At 42.9% G+C, this 18,385-nt stretch overlaps 1 protein-coding gene and 1 long non-coding RNA gene across 6 annotated transcripts in view; one reads left to right on the top strand and one right to left on the bottom strand.

Moving 5' to 3' along the window:
• The window catches only part of KCNT2 (potassium sodium-activated channel subfamily T member 2), a 229,665-nt gene that overhangs the window by 148,988 nt on the left and 62,292 nt on the right, over positions 1-18,385 (bottom strand). The window lies entirely within an intron of this gene.
• Positions 3,710-8,336, top strand: LOC309344065. The gene is made up of 3 exons (XR_014157595.1): positions 3,710-3,785; positions 5,359-5,606; positions 7,630-8,336. It is a non-coding gene; the product is annotated as an uncharacterized lncRNA (long non-coding RNA).

Here is an 18,385-nt window from a genome sequence, read left to right as displayed (position 1 = left end):
GTACTCAGCGCCACACTTCCTTTCCTTAATGTGATGATGGAGGGCTAAGACACAGCAGCACAGAAGCAAAGATGTGGGTCTTTTGCTGCGCATGAGTCAGCTGGCTCCAGGGTTTCCATGCGCTTTGGCTTCCATCACAGTGTCCCATTGCACCAGAAGCAGTTTAGTCCTGTGTAGGGTTCAGATGGGATTACCATGAGGAATTATAGAATATACATCAGGCCATCGTGTCCACGATGAAGACATTGTGTTGACTGGGTCTGATATATTGACGATAATTTCTGATTAAATCCCATAAGATTCTACATTCATGCCCTTTTGACTACTGCCCATTTTTCTCTCCTCGCGTCACGTACACAGCAGTACACAGCAGTTGCTTCGCCAGGCAGGCATCCTGTGCCATAAAAATAGTGGGCAGGTTCTTTGAAGTAGTTTCTTATATATATAATCTTAAAATGTTAATCTTGGAGCCAGGAAACAGATCTCACATGAAGGTGGTAGTGATCTGGTCTTTCTGGCTATCCTTCTTATCATGTTTACTGATTGTTTATGACCTCTGGAGTTGCTGTATTCGCTCCTTTGTAGTATTCATTCATTTACCCCAAAAGTATGCATGGATAACTAGTGTTTATAGTTTAACTTTGTCCCCACTTGAGGTTTGTTTGAATGCTCAGAAGAAATCTGATTGGTTCTTACGAACACTCTGTAAAAAGCTTTTTTGTGAATAAAAACGGCCTGGGCCAGGGGGCTGCAGATTCGGACAAGCACAGAGAGACACGATTATATGCACCCTTCCCAGAGTCTTGCTGGTTCAAGCCTCTGTGTGTATTCTTATTAATCAGAGTTCAATCCTTCCTTTACTTTGCAAACGCAACAGTCCTGCTGGCCACATGACCCAGAAAACTGTCTGTGGACAAACGCCGGCTCCCTTGGCCTGAAAGCGAGATGACAGCCGCAACCCTATAGTCATGTTTGACTGGACTTAACCTTCCAGGGTTCCTTTACCTATACCTTACCTAGTTGCAACTGGACCAAAACCAGTAGCAAAATGTGCCTGGCACCTGGGGAATTTTGAACACTGCTTTCAACACATGGGGTTGTATTGAAAGCTAGTTCTCCTCCGAGGAGACTCATTGAAATTAATGAACCAAAGTAACCGAGGTCTATTAATTTCAGTGAGTCTGCTCTGTGTAAAACATATCTGGATGAAATCCATGGAACCCTTTCACACCTATAATGTGTGAAGGTGATTTATGTTTCTAATGTTAGAACTGTTGCTACACTTTCATAGAAATGTTGGACACATTAGCAGGGCAGCTGGCATTCTCATAAGCCTCAAAGGTGCCCAACGTTCCCTATGTACCCCATTTTTCCATGTATCAGACTTTTTTTATTATTATTATTAAAAATGTTTAAAATTGGGGGTTGTCTTATACACAGACAGTGCAGAGTGGGGATGGGCGATTGGTGTCAGCCGCGAGCAGGAGATTGTCAGTGGTGATTGGGCGGGTGCTTGGTAGCTGTGGCAAGGCCTGCTGGTGATTGGCTGCTGCTGTAATTGGGTGGGTGATTGGTGGATGCTGGCAGTGAGCGGGCAGACAATTGTTGGGTTTGGCGAGTCATGTGATTGTTTATCAGCAGTCAGGGGGGTGAGTGAATGGCGGCAATTCCCCCCCACCCAAAAAAACTCAACAATTCTGACCAATCTCCCCCCATTTCCTTAATTTGGGTCCCCCAAAATAGGGGTTATCTTATACACCGGTGTGTGTGTGTTATGCACAGAAAAATACGGTAATAAGTCAAGGCCTGGCTATGTATTTTGGTTCACACACAATTTAACAGAGACAATGCTAATTTGCAAGTTTATCCAAGGATCAGTTTTCCCCAGAACAAATCTAGTGGTTTTCCCAAGGCTTGGCAGTGGAAAAGTTTCTATAACCAAGGGTCTCCTCCTGGAAATATTACCTTGTACGGAAACCAGTTGTATAAACTCAACCGTAGCGTGACTAATATAGTGGCACTTTTAATCCTCACATTGTTTGATGTCATGCCGCATTCAAAACCACAGATTCTGCTTTTCACAGAAAATTTTAAGTAGGTGAATAAAGGCATTCAAGTTCACAAGCCTTGGTAATTTAACTTAAAAAGGAAGCAAGTATTCCCACTTCATTCAGGTGGTTTTGAGCTGCATACCTATATTTTCAGGAGGAAAATTACAGCACTCATGTGACATAAAAGAATAGCAGGCTCACAGTGCGAGGTGATGGCATGCTAATGAGGAGAGTGAGTGGGGGAGCCAATCGCTTTCCTATAAAGCACCCATTATGAGTGGCTCTGATAACCTAATAGTGCCCTATTCCTGCTTCTCATTCCTTAGCAACCACAGCTGCCAAGCAGATTGGCATTCCTGTGCGATAGTTTCCATGACAAACAAGGATGGCAAAAGGCAAGCAATTGATTATTTGAATGCCTCAACACCCTTTCATACTTCACTGACAACTTGTCGGGTCCTCCAGGCAAAGTCTGTGCCCTCCCCCCTTCCTTGTCACAAGACTAGAACAAAATACCCACAGCAGGAAGTATAAAAGGAAGGTGGCCGACAAGCAGGTAGACACTCTGGAGGTGCATAGTTTAGACTATGAAAAGCAATGATAGAGTTCTGCAGCCATGTCATTCCTTCCTGTAATCTCCAGGTAAGATGTGAAGCCTGGGACTATGCAGAAGAACCCCACATTGTGTCTACACCCCAGCTTTCGAATAACTGATGCTCGAGTGGAGAGCTGCAACAGTGTGGGTCACTCCTATTATGTGGTTTGGAGTGATGCAAGTTACTGTGATGAGGCAGGAAGCATCAACATTCATGAGGGTCCAATATCATAAAGGTGATGTAAGAACTCAGTTCCTGAAAGGCAAGTTACAGATATACTAAAGGAACCCAGCAGACCTTGGCTACATAAAGGGTGGTGCTGTGGTCTAAACCACTGAGCCTCTTGGGCTTGCCAATTGGAAGGTCGGCAGTTTGAATCCCTGCAACAGGGTGAGCTCCCATTGCTCTGTTCCAGCTCCTGCCAACCTAGCAGTTCGAAAGCACACCAGTGCAAGGAGATAAATAGGTACTGCTGTGGTGGCAGTGGCGTAGCGTGGGTTGTCAGCACCCGGGGCAAGGCAAGTAATTTGCGCCCCCTAACCCGTGGATTTGCGCCCCCTAACCCGTGGATTTGCCCTAACCCCAGATGTTGCGCCCGGTGCGGCCGGCCCCCCCTGCACCCCCCACGCTACGCCACTGTGTGGTGGGAAGGTAAACGGCATTTCCATGAGCTCTGGCTTCCATCACGGTGTTCCGTTGTTCCAGAAGCAGTTTAGTCATGCTGGTCACATGACCTGGAAATCTGTCTGTGGACCAACACCGGCTCCCTCGGCCTAAAAGCGAGATGAGTGCCGCAACCGCATAGTCACCTTTGACTGGACTTGACCATCCAGGGGTCCTTTACCTTTTTTACCTTTTATATAGCATTCAATGAAAAGAGAAGGACTCTCAGAAGCTGGCTGAAACAAATGTTCAATCCTTGCCTGACATTTACTTAGGTTTAAATGTAATTCCAGCGCTACACGTAAGTTACGTAAGGGCCAGAGCTCATGCTTTTGCTTTGACTGTATAAATGTGGATCTCAATCCCCAGTTGAAAGGAGCTCAAGCAGCAGGGCTAAACAAAAGCCCTGTTTGCCTACCCTCTCCCCTGCGATTCCAGTCACAATGAAGATTTTTAAATCACAGAAGGAGCCTATGTAAGTACTGCACACAATGTTGTGGAGGGTGGGGTGATTAAAAAAACAACCAATCTTCCTGTCAGACTGGGAATATCCCCGGTTTAGGGTATTCAACCATACTTCATCAGAGTTTTCTTTTAGCAAAGCAAGCGGCTCACGTATATTCCAAAGAAAGCTATAATAATAAAGAAAATGGTAACACCGTAACATACCGTCTGAGAGAAACTAAAACAACATCGTGAGGCAAAAAGGACAGTTGGCCTCTCTAACTGAACTGAACTGAACTGAACACTCGAAGGGAGGGGCTACTTCTGGAGCAGAACACAGAAGCCCCAACCAGATGACAGACATTCTACTATTCAAATTAGACCCCAGTGTTTTTCTTACACACAACTCCATGCAACAGAAGTTCAACCTGGAAGACTTTGGGGACATTGACACAGGGGACATGACCAGTGCTTTTATTCTAGAAAAAAAGGGCAGGTACTCACCAGCAAGCAGGCAGAGGGGCCAGCCCATGGTGGGGCGGGGGTGAAACCTGGCACCAATGCTGGATGGTGAGAGCACTTTAGCTGTTTGAGGCCCCTTGCCTATCCATCCACCTACTGGGGCACTGCCACTCAGGTGAAGAACCTGGTTTCGGGAAGGAGGCAGCAGAGTTCCAGGATCCTGTCAAAGCACCAACATCTCTAAGCTGGGCAAACACTTCCTGGACTTAAGGAAGGAGGTGCAATGTTCTGATGGGGTCCAAGAGCCCTTCTGCCACCTCCCCCCCCCCGAAGGGTGGCAATACTGTGTGCCATTGCATACCGCCAGAAAAAAGTATATATCTCCTCTCCCCACACCTCCACTCATCATGTGCATGATTGGAATCGCATGAGGGGAAACTGGGCTATGACGATCTCTTCCCAAAACCAGCAGGAATTGCTGTCAGAATTGAGAATGCTGATCTGGGTAAGCGAATGGTCTGATCCAGTATTAAGCAGCTTCATGTGTTCCCGTCACTAGCATGCACTCCCTGACAAATTTCCCCTGAAGGAATGCAGTCCTCAACTGATTCGGTTTAAGTGGGGAAGCAAATAAATAGGTTTAATCAAGAAGCAATAAATGAATGAAGAGGATAAATGGGCCAACGATGCTTAGAAGGCACTAAACTCAACACACTCAGAAAAGTTTCAGTTGTCCTTCTGGCAATAAAGCTGCTAGCACCTTTGCAAAGCTAAGCAGGGTCAGGTATGGTTTTGAATCAGAAGGGGGACCATGTGTTGTGATTCTTGCATTGCCGGGCATAGGACTAGATGACCCCCAGGGTCCCTTTCAACTCTACAATTCTGCGCCTTTCTGATTCTATAATGGACTCCTTATTGCACACAGGGACCTCTTGATGCATTTTAGCATACTAACACAGCTTCACAAAGGAATCTTCAAAAGTTACCAGCTCTTTTTACTCGCCATAAACACATGAACTGCTCACACATTAGCAGTGCTGAAAGTCAGCAACAGCCTGAAAGGAAAGAGTCATCTTTCAAAGTACAAAATATTTCCCTGTCTGGTCACTTGGAAATTATTTTCTTTTTTTTTTGTGCCACAGGTGCTCAAAAAGGGGGCAATTTTAATCCTACACCAATGGATCTCTAATGAATATAAAGTAATATGCAGGCAGTCTGCATACAGGGAGGTAGGAATCACCCATTTGCCATGGACTGACTACTTCCTGGTGAAGTTTGAACTCGTACCAGCTAACCTACCCTGCAGAGGAGAGGTTAAGATGGCCCATCCTGGAGACTAATGGAAACGGATGGATACCTGAATGCTCTGGGTATTCCTACAATGGATAGAGTTAGTGATTTTGCTGAGGATCCTGTCTCACTGTGTAATGGTGGGATGATGAGGGCCATCAACACAACCCTTCTTATGATCCTTCTTTAGCATAGTGGAGCCCGGGAAGCTCCTGGGCTACTGAAGAGCTGCAGGTGATGAAACAGTCAAGAAAGGACTGGGGCAAGTGGCATAAAACTTGAAGCCGGCAGAGCACTTGCTAGGGCAAATAATTTCACCTATCAAGTAGCAGCTGAGGCAGCTAGGAAGAGGTTCTTTGTTGCTTCCATTGCATACACACACACACACACACACACACACACACACACAGAGGAGAATCATGAAATCATGACATCCAAAGCACTAAGATCTCACCCTCTATCAGATCTATGTGGTCTAGAGCTCATCTTATAATTTTCTGTTCACTGGGTCCATGTTTATCATTTTCTGGGGAATAATTCAAGAACAAAAATCAAAGAAAGGCATTATTTGATACTTAGAACCACTGCTTTTTTCAGGAGCTCCTCAAAGGTACGCAGGACTGGCACCTCTTTTTTTCATCATTAAAAAGTGCGGCACTTCCTGTAACAATTTCATGGTGAGTACCGGCACCTATTTTTCTAGGAAAAAAAACAGCACTGCTTAGAACTACTAAGGAAATATTGCTACTCTTCGCAGCTGTACCAAGTTCTTACAATATCCAAAACTAAGATTCTCTAAGCATGAATATTCAGAATAATTACTTTCAGGTGAAGGTACTATACTAACAGCCAAACAGCAGACTGCAATATGTAAAAGGCAACAGAACTGCAATATGTAAAAACCTCCACCTCACCATACTAAGATTTCCAAAGCGATACAGAGATTTACTAATGGATACATGGTCTGTGAACATTTCACTCATCAATCACCCTAACCTGCCATCAAAGTCTAGACTCAAAATATGTTGGCACATTAGAGCATTTCACAACCAAATAATCCTGTCAAAATCCATTTTTATTCATCTATTCATGATAGAAATGTTTGGCTTAAATGAATGCAATTTATGCATCCTACAAGGCTCGGATCCCAGGCACACTCTCTTCCCTTGTAGCCGAAATTTGCTTTAGATAAAACAGGAAATTTACACAGTGATCGATTGGAGCGCAGAAGATCCTGTGGCTCATTATTTCTAGAGGTAGCCTCATTACCGCGACAACCCATTACAATGTCTTTTTTTATTTTACATCCTAGGAAAGTTCAGACTTGGAGATTTACAGCACCTTGAGATGACTCACAGCATTATAATAGCAATAAGCACCTAACTGACTTTATTTGTAGTACATTTTAAAGCCAATTAAAGGAACATTAAACCATCTCTCAAAACAATGGCACATGGCACAAGGTGATGTTTTTGTGCTGGCTACAATTCAGCAGTTGAAGAAAGACGTACAGTAGCATAACTAGTTTGCAACTCATGAAACGTGAGTTCTTTGTGTGGTTTGAGGTTGGCACTAGGGGAGAACTGGGCTCTTGAACCTTTAACAGCTGCACAGCAGCTAGAAATTCAATGGATGAAGCTTTTTCTAGTACGGAAATCCAGTTATGGGGAAAGCTTCACCTATTGACAATATGCCTGCCTTATTACTTGTGTGTGGCCCTCAATTCACCTCAGGTCCTGTGCCCCACTCAGACAGGAGGGTAACGATTTGTATATAACTGAAGGTGTATGCAAATTTTGTGGAAATTTGTATCCGCTTTTGCAAATGGGGAAGAGAATCCAATCCATACAGTGTACTGGACCTAGAAAACCATGTTATCATCACTGCTCACAGCAGGTGGAAGAGACTGCAGACAATAATACTGGAGGGGGAAAGGGTGATGGAGTGCACAATTGCCTTCCCCAATGCACTGAAAGAGTTAAAAGGTAGGCTAGCCATTGCCCAGGCTGAGATGGGGCAAAACTCAAATATGAGTACAGTAATATGAAAACGGCAATTTATGTATATAGTCCATCAATATTTTCATACACAGCGGCCTTCATTTGAATTCTTTTCCATTGCAGGGGTTGGACTTGGGTCCCTTCCGACTCTACAATTCTACTATTCTATGGTTTTTGTCAAGTGCCTGAAGCGGTTTATTTAATACCTTTTAAAGTTGATTGTTGACAAGAAATAGTCAGCAGGTATTCTTTTCAATCTATGACAACAGATCTTCCTACACACACTCATTCACACTCTGATATGGATTGACAAAAGCAATTCAAGTTGAAAAGTTATCACTGGTGTCAACAATGACAATTGAAAACACTAGAACTTAAAAATATAGGCATGGCTATACAGAGACAGATTATCGGAGGAGAGGAAGGCAATAAACCCCTGATTAAAAGATGGTGAATGTTCACAGTTGCATGAAAAGTGAGGTGGTGAATGCCAAAACGGTGGAGGCAAAAAAGGATCTTGGAAAACCCAAAGGCTGGGAAGGACTTGCAAAAGCAAATTATGGAGCATCAAGTATGAGGAAGATCCTGAGGAATCAAGTGTTGAAAAGCCACCGCCTCTTAAAACATTCCAGTGAACGAGCCATAAATCTCCAACATCCTAAGGGCTCTACTGTCAATGCAAAGAGATAGAACAGCTGACCTCAGAAATCTCCTTCCCTGCACAAGTGCAAATTAACAGTTGGAAGCAGATAAAGAGATTGGGAATATAAGAGCTAGAACAGGAAAGAGAAACAATTCAGTTCCCTTTTGGGGAACAAGATTTTCTGTTTTAGTTCTTCTCCTTTTCTTTCTTCTACTGTTGATGTTGTTGCTACTGATTTTCACTATTTTTCAATTATACGCTGCTTAATTGTATGTAAAACCTTCAAACGGATTACAAAATATATACAATATACAGTACATCAAAATTGCCCCCCCCAAATCAAAGTTAAAAACAAGTTTCAAAAATGAGGAAAAAATAAAACTAATCAAAAGTTTACATTATAAGCTAAGGTTACAGCTTAAAATACATGTCAAGTTTACGGCTTGCCTCAAAAGAAATGTTTTTAGCTAGCACTGGAAAGCAAAGGCATTTGCCTGAAGTCAATTGACATGAGTTCCATGATTGTTTCATATGCTTCCTAGAACTGTAAATAAATTATAAAACAAATATGTGAACAGAGGGAAAAGTGTATGCTAAAAGAGCAGTAGGCTAGAATTATTCTTAAGGCGCTAGTTTTTGGGGGCAGGGGGGAGTACAGTGAGAAGAAGGGATGCGGGTGGCACTGTGGGTTAAACCACAAAGCCTAGGACTTGCTGATCAGAAGGTTCGAATCCCCGTGACGGGGTGAACTCCCGTTGCTCGGTCCCTGCTCCTGCCAACCTAGCAGTTCGAAAGCACGTCAAAGTGCAAGTAGATAAATAGGTCCGCTCCAGCGGGAAGGTAAACAGTGTTTCCGTGCGCTGCTCTGGTTCGCCAGAAGCGGCTTAGTCATGCTGGCCACATGACCCGGAAGCTGTACGCTGGCTCCCTTGGCCAATAAAGCGAGATGAGCGCCGCAACCCCAGAGTCGGTCACGACTCGACCTAATGGTCAGGGGGTCCCTCTACCTTTACCTTACAATGAGAAGGGGAAACTAGTCAACTATTCCATCAAAAGAGCATAAGAACATGAAAAAGCCAGCAGCAGAAGGCCAGTGACCCTTCTTGACCAGCATCCTGTTCTCACAGTGGTCAGATGCCCATGGGAAACAGGATTCGAACACAAAACCACTCTCCACTCCTGCGTTTTCCAGCAACTGGTATTCAGAAGCATTGTTGCCTCCAATCATGAACACTCCCAACTGCAAACTGAAGTGTTATAGCCCAGAAATACTGTAGCTTTTACCACCTCAGTAACAACAACGCCCAGGGCAGGCTATTCAATCAACTATTTACTGAGACTGAGAGGAAGAAGAGGAAGAAGAAGAAGAAGAGTAAGAATTTGGATTTGATATCCCGCTTTATCACTACCCAAAGGAGTCTCAAAGCAGCTAACAATCTCCTTTCCCTTCCTCCCCCACAACAAACACACTGTGAGGTGAGTGAGGATGAGAGACTTCAGAGAAGTGTGACTGGCCCAAGGTCACCCAGCAGCTGCATGTGGAGGAGCGGGGAAGCGAACCTGGTTCACCAGATTACAAGTCTGCCACTCTTAACCACTACACCACCACTGGCTCGTTCCCACCCAGTTTTGGGTGACAATAGTTAAAATGAACCATTAGCTCATTCCACCCACATTCTGCCAGCTTCCTCACAAAAAATACCATTGGGGGCCTTGTCAAAAGCTTTACTGAATTTTTACTGATGCACTACGTCCACAGCATTCCCCGATCCACCAAGCCTGTAGCTCCATCAAAAAACAATGAAATTTGTCTTGCATGATTTGTTTTTGAGAAAGCCATGCTGAGTCTTAGTAATCTACTACCCTTTTACTCTGTTCTGAGAAGGTAAACAAGCATTAGTAAGTTTTCTCTGGAGTTTGATGTCAGTCACCAATTCAGTTCTTCTATATAGTTGTGATTTTTCTCTCCTGTAAAACATACTTTGTTTCTTAGTGATGTTACACTTCTTCTGAATTACCACTTGAAAAACAGACATACACAATGGGCCATTCACATTTCACAGTCCTCACAATATTTCCTGAAGGAATTAGCTTAGTGAATAAACTGTTGTTATCCTCAATCTGGTGTTATTCTCTTGCGAGTCTTAAACACATTAAGAAATAATTGTTCACAATAATTACTTCAGTTACAGACCATACCCTGAAAATGCAATAAGAACTCCTCCCCACTCCTCTGGTTCCTACATTTACATCCATCATTTTAAAGCAATTAAACAATATGATTAATACCTGCCAGGAGGCTCGCACCAATTGAGAAAGTTGCAAGTGTTAATACACAAACCAGCATTGCGTATTAGACTCTTGAACAACACTATTCCACATGTCTGTGAGTGCCATTTGTCTGCTTTCTCTTTCTGAGCGAACAAAATGAAATAAAAATTGGAACACGAAATAGGAAGTGGAAGTGGAACAGGAGTGTAAGGAGACAGCAATTTCTATTCTGGGTTTGTCGCAATCAGCACTTTTCCCCATTTCTGCTGCCGCTAAACAGCAAATGTGGGACCTTCTGATGCAAAAATCATGCACCTGACCATGCCTCCTTCTTCTTACTCAAAATTGCTATATTAGTGAGCTATTTGGGGGTTCACATTTCCATGGTCTCATGGTAAAATGAAAATACTATATTGCACTACCTAGCTGTTGTGAGAGCATTATTCCCCGCTGGGAAGAAAATGAATCACTCCCCCCCCCCAAAAAAAAAACCCAACAGAACAAAAGAGGACACAGCTTCCTGCTGGCTTAATTATACGTATAGATAATTCAGAAATAATTACTACAACTTAGAGATATAGTAATTTCACTAGGGTGGGGTGGGAGAGAGACTGTGACCACGTAGCCTGAGTGCCTCCTCAGTCTGTAGTTCATATCACACTGGTCTTAAAGGATCTACATTGGCTCCAAGTACGTTTCTGAGCACAATTCAAAGTGTTGGTGCTGACCTTTAAAGTCCTAAACAGCCTTGGCCCTGTATACCCGAAAGAGCATTTCCACCTCCATTGTCCAGCCCAGACACTGAGGTCCAGCTCCGAGGGCCTTCTTGGTGGTTCCCTCACTGTGAGAAGTGAGGTTACAGGGAACCAGGCAGAGGGCCTTCTCAGCAGAGGTGTCCTCCCTGTGGAACGCCCTCCCATCAGATGTCAAGGAGACAAAGACTATCTGACTTTTAGAAGACCTCTGAAGGCAGCCCTGTATCAGGAAGTTTTTAATGTTTGATGTTTTACTATGTTTTTATGTGTGGGAAGCCATCCAGAGTGGGAGAGAATGTGTCAGGTGTGCGTGTAGCAGCCAGGCCCTGTGGCCAATAGGACTTTGCAGGACTGGGGACTTCCTAAGTTTGTTCTGAAGAGGCAAGGCACGGCCACACAGGTGAGGCTGATTGGTAACTCACAGCACCTGGTGGCAAGAGCTGGGAAGGGATATAAGGTCAGCATTTCCCTTCTGCTCTTTGCCACAGCAACACGCTCCCTGCCTTGCGCTTCTTGTTCCCTGATCCTTGAACCTCAGCTTCTTGACTCCTTGCTTCTTGATCCTTGGATCCCTGACTTCATGCCTCCTTGCTTCCTGACCCTCGGACCCTTGGCTTCTTAACTCCCAGCTCTCTGACCCTCAGACTCTTGGCTTCCTGACTCCTGGACCCCCTGCTTCCACCTTGCCATCTTGCCCCTGGTCCTAATGTCCCTTGCCAGGACTTTGATCGCCCGTGAACCAGACTGTGACAGTGTGATGGCCTGGGAATCCCAGCCTGCACAGGACTCCCTGCCTCCAGGGCCAGCTGAGCCGGGGCAGGGGCTTGAACCTGAAGGGCCCTCACCTGTGCCAGATGCTCAGGAGCTGAATCCGCTCTGGCTCCGGAGGTGATTGAGGACCCATTGCCTGTAGGTGCTCCTCTCCCAGCCCCGTCAGGGGAAGCTGAGGTTGCCTCTGGGTCCAGTGACCCTCCAGCCTCTCCTGAGCTACAGAGACTCAGGGCAGAGAGGCGGAGGGAACTAAGTTTTTGGAGGAGGAGTGCTTGCCTCCAGGCCAGGAGAGGCGAGTCACCTGTGGACCAGGGCTGCCCTATGCCTCAGAGGAGATAAAGGCCAGCCCGCCCAGTCCCAGGTTGCAACATCGTTGGTTACCTATTCCTGCCGGCACCCTGTCCTGCTTTCTGCCAGAGTTCCTGACCACGCCCGACTCCCTGCCTTGGACCCCGCTTCAGCCTTGGACCAGACACGGACCACGCCGCACAGTAACCCGCCCCCCCGGGACCAGCACAGACAGAATGGACAGCAGGAAGAGAAGTGAGAAGGTGAACTCAATGAGGAGGAAAGCTGAGGTTACACACATTCTTCAAAAAACAAACAACCTGGAACCAGCCCTGTGTTTTAGATAAAATAGCAGAAACCACATGTAAAAATGAATCAATGCACAGAGCAACAGTTCATATGATGCCTTTGCCAAAAAAAAAAAAAAAGTTCTTCAGTGATCATTCTGTAACATGTTAAACTTAATTTTACTTTGTTTCCCGTAAAGAAACAACTGCTTTAAACATATGATGCAGAGTACCTATTTCTATACAAGCATTTCATGGAGAAGATAATTATAATATGTATAGAAAACAAAAATATTTCCTACAGTAGATGCCTAGAATTTAATGAAGGTCTTAGTTCAGACCAACTGATGAGGCTGTTTTTTCTTGTTGTTTTGATAGCTGAAAACTGAAGAAACAGATTGTCACTGTTCAGTGGTATATGTCTGAAAAGAAAGCAAATTTATCTCATCTCACAAAATTCACCTGGGACCATTAGGGATGTTTACAAACGAATGCCAACATTCATTGAAGTCTGGAGCCTACAACATACACAGTCAATTTTTTGTTTGTTTCCTTGTGACATCTACATCTCTCAGTTCTTTCTTCTGCCTCATTGCTGGAGGTTTCTATAAGAGTATCTCTCTTTTCATTAAATGGCATTCAGCTTAAATACCAGACATAGCAGCAAGTGCCTTAAAAACTCTGGCAGGCCATATAAACACTTCAGAAGAAGACACCTTGTGCTAAAGCAGAAGTTACAATTCTATTGTATCCTATAGAAAAGGCAAAATGTGTTCTTGAAAGCAGAAAGTTCTCTTTCCCAATGAACTCAAATAATTTAAGTAAAGAAGGAGATGAAGAAGGGGAGGAGGACAGGGAGCATGGACGACTATGTTTAGCAATGTTCAAATTACCTCTGAAAAACACCATGGCAGATGGGATCCTAAATATACCACAACACCGGAGAGCCAAAGAAAATGGGTGTTTTCTCCCCTTTCAGATTTTTTTACTAATTAAATTACAATGCGGTCTCTCAAATAACATGGCTTAGATGTCTCTCTTTGAGATTTTTTTTTTCTTTTGCTAAAAACAGTCTTGCACTTAATTTTTAATGGCTTTTAATGGAAGGCAGGTGCTCAAATCACTTAGCAAAAATCAGAATTGTAGCCTAGGTAATTACCATCAACGTAAGTGGAAGGATCTGCCAAGAATGCAAAATTTATTCCTGGAAAACAGAAACTTTTATTTTCGTGGTAATATCTAATGCACGCGATATGTTAAGAGATGATCATACAAAACGCTTCGAACTTTTCAGCTCAACCTCAGGTTTAACTATCCCATTGTATTGCTATATCTGTAATAAGAATGTCATTTCAGTCCTTTACTTGAGCACCAAAGTACCAGCAGCATAAACGTGAATACACAGGGCTTGGTACAAGTTAGCAGCCGCTGCTTCCCAGTCTACATTAGAAACACACACTAGCACAATTACCTCAGTCCAGAATCGAAGCTTGGAGGTTCAAGTCCCGGAAAGGGTACAAACGTGGATCCACAGGGAACTAGTCTGGGGGACATGATGCTTTTCTTCTGCGTTCTTCTGAAGTGAATTTGGTTTCTGCTCTTTCACTCCGAAGTATGAGCTTGAAGAGGCTTTCCCCCACGTTTATTGGGATATATTTACCTCCACAGTCTTTTTCACGTTTTGAGTATAGTTTTGCTTTTACCAACAGCTTGAAACTCAAGACTGCTCAATAGACTATTAAGGGTTTTTTTATGAGGCAGGAAGGCCAGTGCGTTGGTTAACGTGATTATTTTGCAGAGCCCTGCACAATCATTAGTACCAAATAAGTTGTCACAGAACAACATTTTGCTCTTCCTGTGCTTCTTTGCCTTTCTTGTCCCCTATATGATTTATAAGCTAGGAGGAGTACATCGTCCTTAGGCTTATTACATTATCAAAGAGGTGAATTTATACATTTATTAAACTTTATTAAATTTATTCATCACTTCCCACAACTAGAGGAGGCCCCAAAGCAACTCGCAGAAAGCAAAGCAAAACAATGACCAGATGTAACAATGTATCCAGTAAAACAATACAAATTTACAAATAGTTTTTGTTTTAAAATGCTTTTTTTAAGAGAAAGGAAAAGAACCACCCCTGTCCAGCACAGACAGGAACATCAAAAGTAGCCACTGAAAGCCAGAATATTATTGTGCACATAAGTAAGTTTTCATATGGTGGAGAGAAAAAATGGCAATTTTGACACCAGCCTAGCACAGGAGAGCATCTCAAAATCAGGAGCAGGGAAGGGCTACCACAAAAAGGTCTATTCTCTTTAAAGGGTCTATCAGTGAAGGACGTCAGATGGCAATCCCTGGATCAGAGTAAATTCTTATGGGGAAAGGTGATGCTTGAGGAATTGTGGGCCTGAGCCAGGAACAGCCTTTGCATCACTTTGTGCATAAACAAATTGGAAACTAGTGCATTTGGCTAGAACTGGAGTTATAAATTCAGAGTGCCAGTTCCAGGAAATAATCTAACCATGGAATCTCACACTGCCTGCCGTTTCTGAACCTTATTCAAAACAGAGGCCAAAATACAACCCAGTTTCGTAATCTGCCTCTGCAGTTACCAAAACAAAGATCACAGAAACCAGGCTATCCCCATCCAAACAGGGTCACAGCTAAGGAACCAACCCAACCTCGTAAAAGGCATCCCATGGGGACAACAGTAAATCCAAGAGGAGTTCCAAGCTGTGCACCTGCTCCTTCTAGAATGGGATTAAAAGAAGAAAACAGTTGCACTTCAGACAGAGGAACCAGCCACTAACAATGTCTCTGTTTTAGAGATTCATCCAGTCCATTGTCAAGGTCAGATACTGGTTCAGCACATCCACCGCCACACTGTTTGAGATGAAAAGGAGAAATAGAGCTGTGTTGCCCTCAATGTACTCATGATGCACTTCAAAACTCTGGATGACCTCACTCAGCAGTTTCAGGTAGGTGTTAAGCAGCACAGTAGATAGGATTAAACCCTGCAGAATCAACAGTGGAGGCTTCAAGTTAAGCTAGCAAAAATGTATAAAACTAGTAATAAATGTTGGAAATGTAAAGAAAAAGAGGGAACATTCTGTCATATGTGGTGGGAATGTAAAAAGGTGAAATGTTTTTGGGAGATGATATATAACGAGTTGAAAAAAAATGTTGAAATATACACTTATAAAGAAACCAGAAGCATTTCTATTGGGAATGGTGGGAAGTGATATAAATAGAAAAGAATGTAAGCTTTTTTTTATATGCAGTAACAGCAGCTAGAATACTATTAGCCCAGAAATGGAAGCAAGAAGAATTGCCAACGGTTGAAGAATGGAGGATGAAGTTGATGGACTATGCAGAATTAGACAAATTAACAGGAAGGATCCGAAACCGGCGAGACCAGGAATTCACCGAAGACTGGAGTAAATTTATGAACTATATGAAAAGTATTTGTGATGATCAGAAGACGTTTGCAGGTTTGCAAGAAGTTCTGTGAGGATTATTGTTGGAAATATTGTAAAAATGGAAAAGGGGAGATGTAAGAGAGGTAAAGACAATATAAAATTAAGTAATGCATAAAAAGAGGTTAAGACGGAAGATCATCGGAGGTGCTGATGGAAGTAAAAAAAAAGTGTATTTGTAATAAGTTTTGTGGTACGTTTTATAATATGTATGTTAAAATTAATAAAAATGTATATATATATATAAAAAAAACAGTGGAGGCTTCAAAGAGCCAAACAATATTTACAGAACAAAACCACCACCAGCATACCCTTTCCCCGTTCTTCTTATCAAATTTGTTTTCAAAGGTAACTGTGCCCCATTCTTTCCTCTATTCTACCAGGTTTATGCTATGCCCCCCCCCCATATCTGTGCTCTTTTACACAAGCAAGCATCCCATCTTGGCTTGAAGTCTTTTTAGCATCAGCATATAAAACAGTGTATCTTTCCAAATGCCTTTGTTATGTGTGTTTTACCCTACACTGCTTTGGCCTCTTTGAATTGCTGCCGTGAGGCTCTACATTCTCCTCCATTTGAACACTCAGAAACATTGGACCCTCATCCCTGGGGGATGATTTGCTGAGAACCAGTCGCTTCTCATCTCCTGTCAATTAGTTCAAATAATCTGCCATCTCCCCCCCCCCCCCCATTTTAAGTACCAACACTTAAGACCCATCCCGGTTCAGGTGTGATCTGTTCCTTCTGTACAGACAATATTGATCCAACATGATTGGTTTCAGTGATATTTTTCTAGAAAAACTGCAGCTGAAACTCACTAGGAATGTCTCCCTTGTTCTCTTATAATGGCAATGGCACCCACCTGAGAGGTGCCGGAACTGAGCTCCAGCTGAAAAAAAGCCCTGGTTGGTTCAATAATTAGATTAGATATTTCTAGAACCTTTGCAGGCATCATAGGACTGTGCCCTAATTAAAGTACACATGTAGAAATAGTAGCTGCACAGTTTTTAAAAAATGGCAAATGAATATATATACATACGTATGTATGTATGTCTCAGTGTGTAACGAGGACTATGTTACAATTGACTAAATAGGCAGTGCCATTTCTGGGGAGCTATTTGACAAGAAATTAAAACAAGCTGTAGTAACAATTAAGATAAATTGTATTTTAAATGTAAGTAGTCAGATAGAAAAAAATGTCTAAATTGGATCTGTAGCAGCTATGGTCGCATTGTGCCAATAAAAATTATAATCTTACCCCAGATCATTGATACTTCCAGTAAGATTAGGAAACGGAATCAACTGAGAACTTGGCAGAACTTAATTGCTCAATTTAAACAGAACATATAGAGATCTAAAGGCATTGTAATAACAGGCATATGACTGAAGTTTATTTTCTGGGAGAAGAGGGATCTGACTGTGCCAAATATTAAGTTATGCCATCATGCTAACAGTATCCAGTAGATATCAAAATGGATAAGTAATCCAGAGAAAGTTGGCATCAACACTGAACAGAAAACAACCAAATAGTTTTGTTGCAGACAAATTGGAAATCTGAATTTAAGGAAGGAAAGGATCTTACTATTAACATTTTGAAGTACCATATAGAGCATTACAGCATCAAAAATGCCAGAGTCATGCAACAGTCATAGTTAGAATAAATGTTTCAATGTCATTCAAAATACAACAGAAGGAAGAATCACAACAGAAGGAAGAAAAAGAGTACCCAAATAAATGGAAAAATGGAACTGTACATTTGCACGCGTCGTTATTGCCTTCTGTATTACTAGGAAGCAGACTTTTCAAACTTGAATTGTGTATTATAGGAAACGGCTAGTGCTAAGACAATTTGAAGCCCATAAAGAAACAGGACGCACAACTACTGTTTTCAAATCCCATTTCCAGAAGAAGAGCGAGCCTTTGTCTGTAATAAGAGAAGTGTGCTTACTTTTACATTTTGATATTTTAGCTTTGCACCCTGGCATACTGCACTAAGTGCCACTAACAACAGACGTCTTAAAGGGTTAGGGGGCTCTTTGTGTAGTCCTTCTTTGAAAATGTAGACAGTCCTGCTGCATTTTAGGAGGCCATCCTGTTCAATCTGCTGATCTCCTGCCCTGACACAGCTCCTGCACATATGTGTATAAAATAGTGTGGAATGATGCTTTGGATAGCAGAAGTTCTTGGATGCTTCACCAATTTTGCTATGGTGCCTTCTAACTGAAGGTGCCAGCAGTCTTTCCCAGTCCTGCTACCCAATATCCATTTAACAGCACATGCAAGACACAGGCTCTGGCATGAAACTACAGCCTGTCCCGTATTGTCGGCCAGAAGGTGCTAAAGAAGGACCGAACATTCTTTATGTATGCAACAACGGCAGCAAGGATACT

Source organism: Podarcis erhardii (genome assembly GCF_964252035.2).
Source record: "Podarcis erhardii genome assembly, chromosome: 6".
NCBI lineage: Eukaryota > Metazoa > Chordata > Lepidosauria > Squamata > Lacertidae > Podarcis > Podarcis erhardii.
This window is presented reverse-complemented; position numbering and strand designations above follow the sequence as displayed.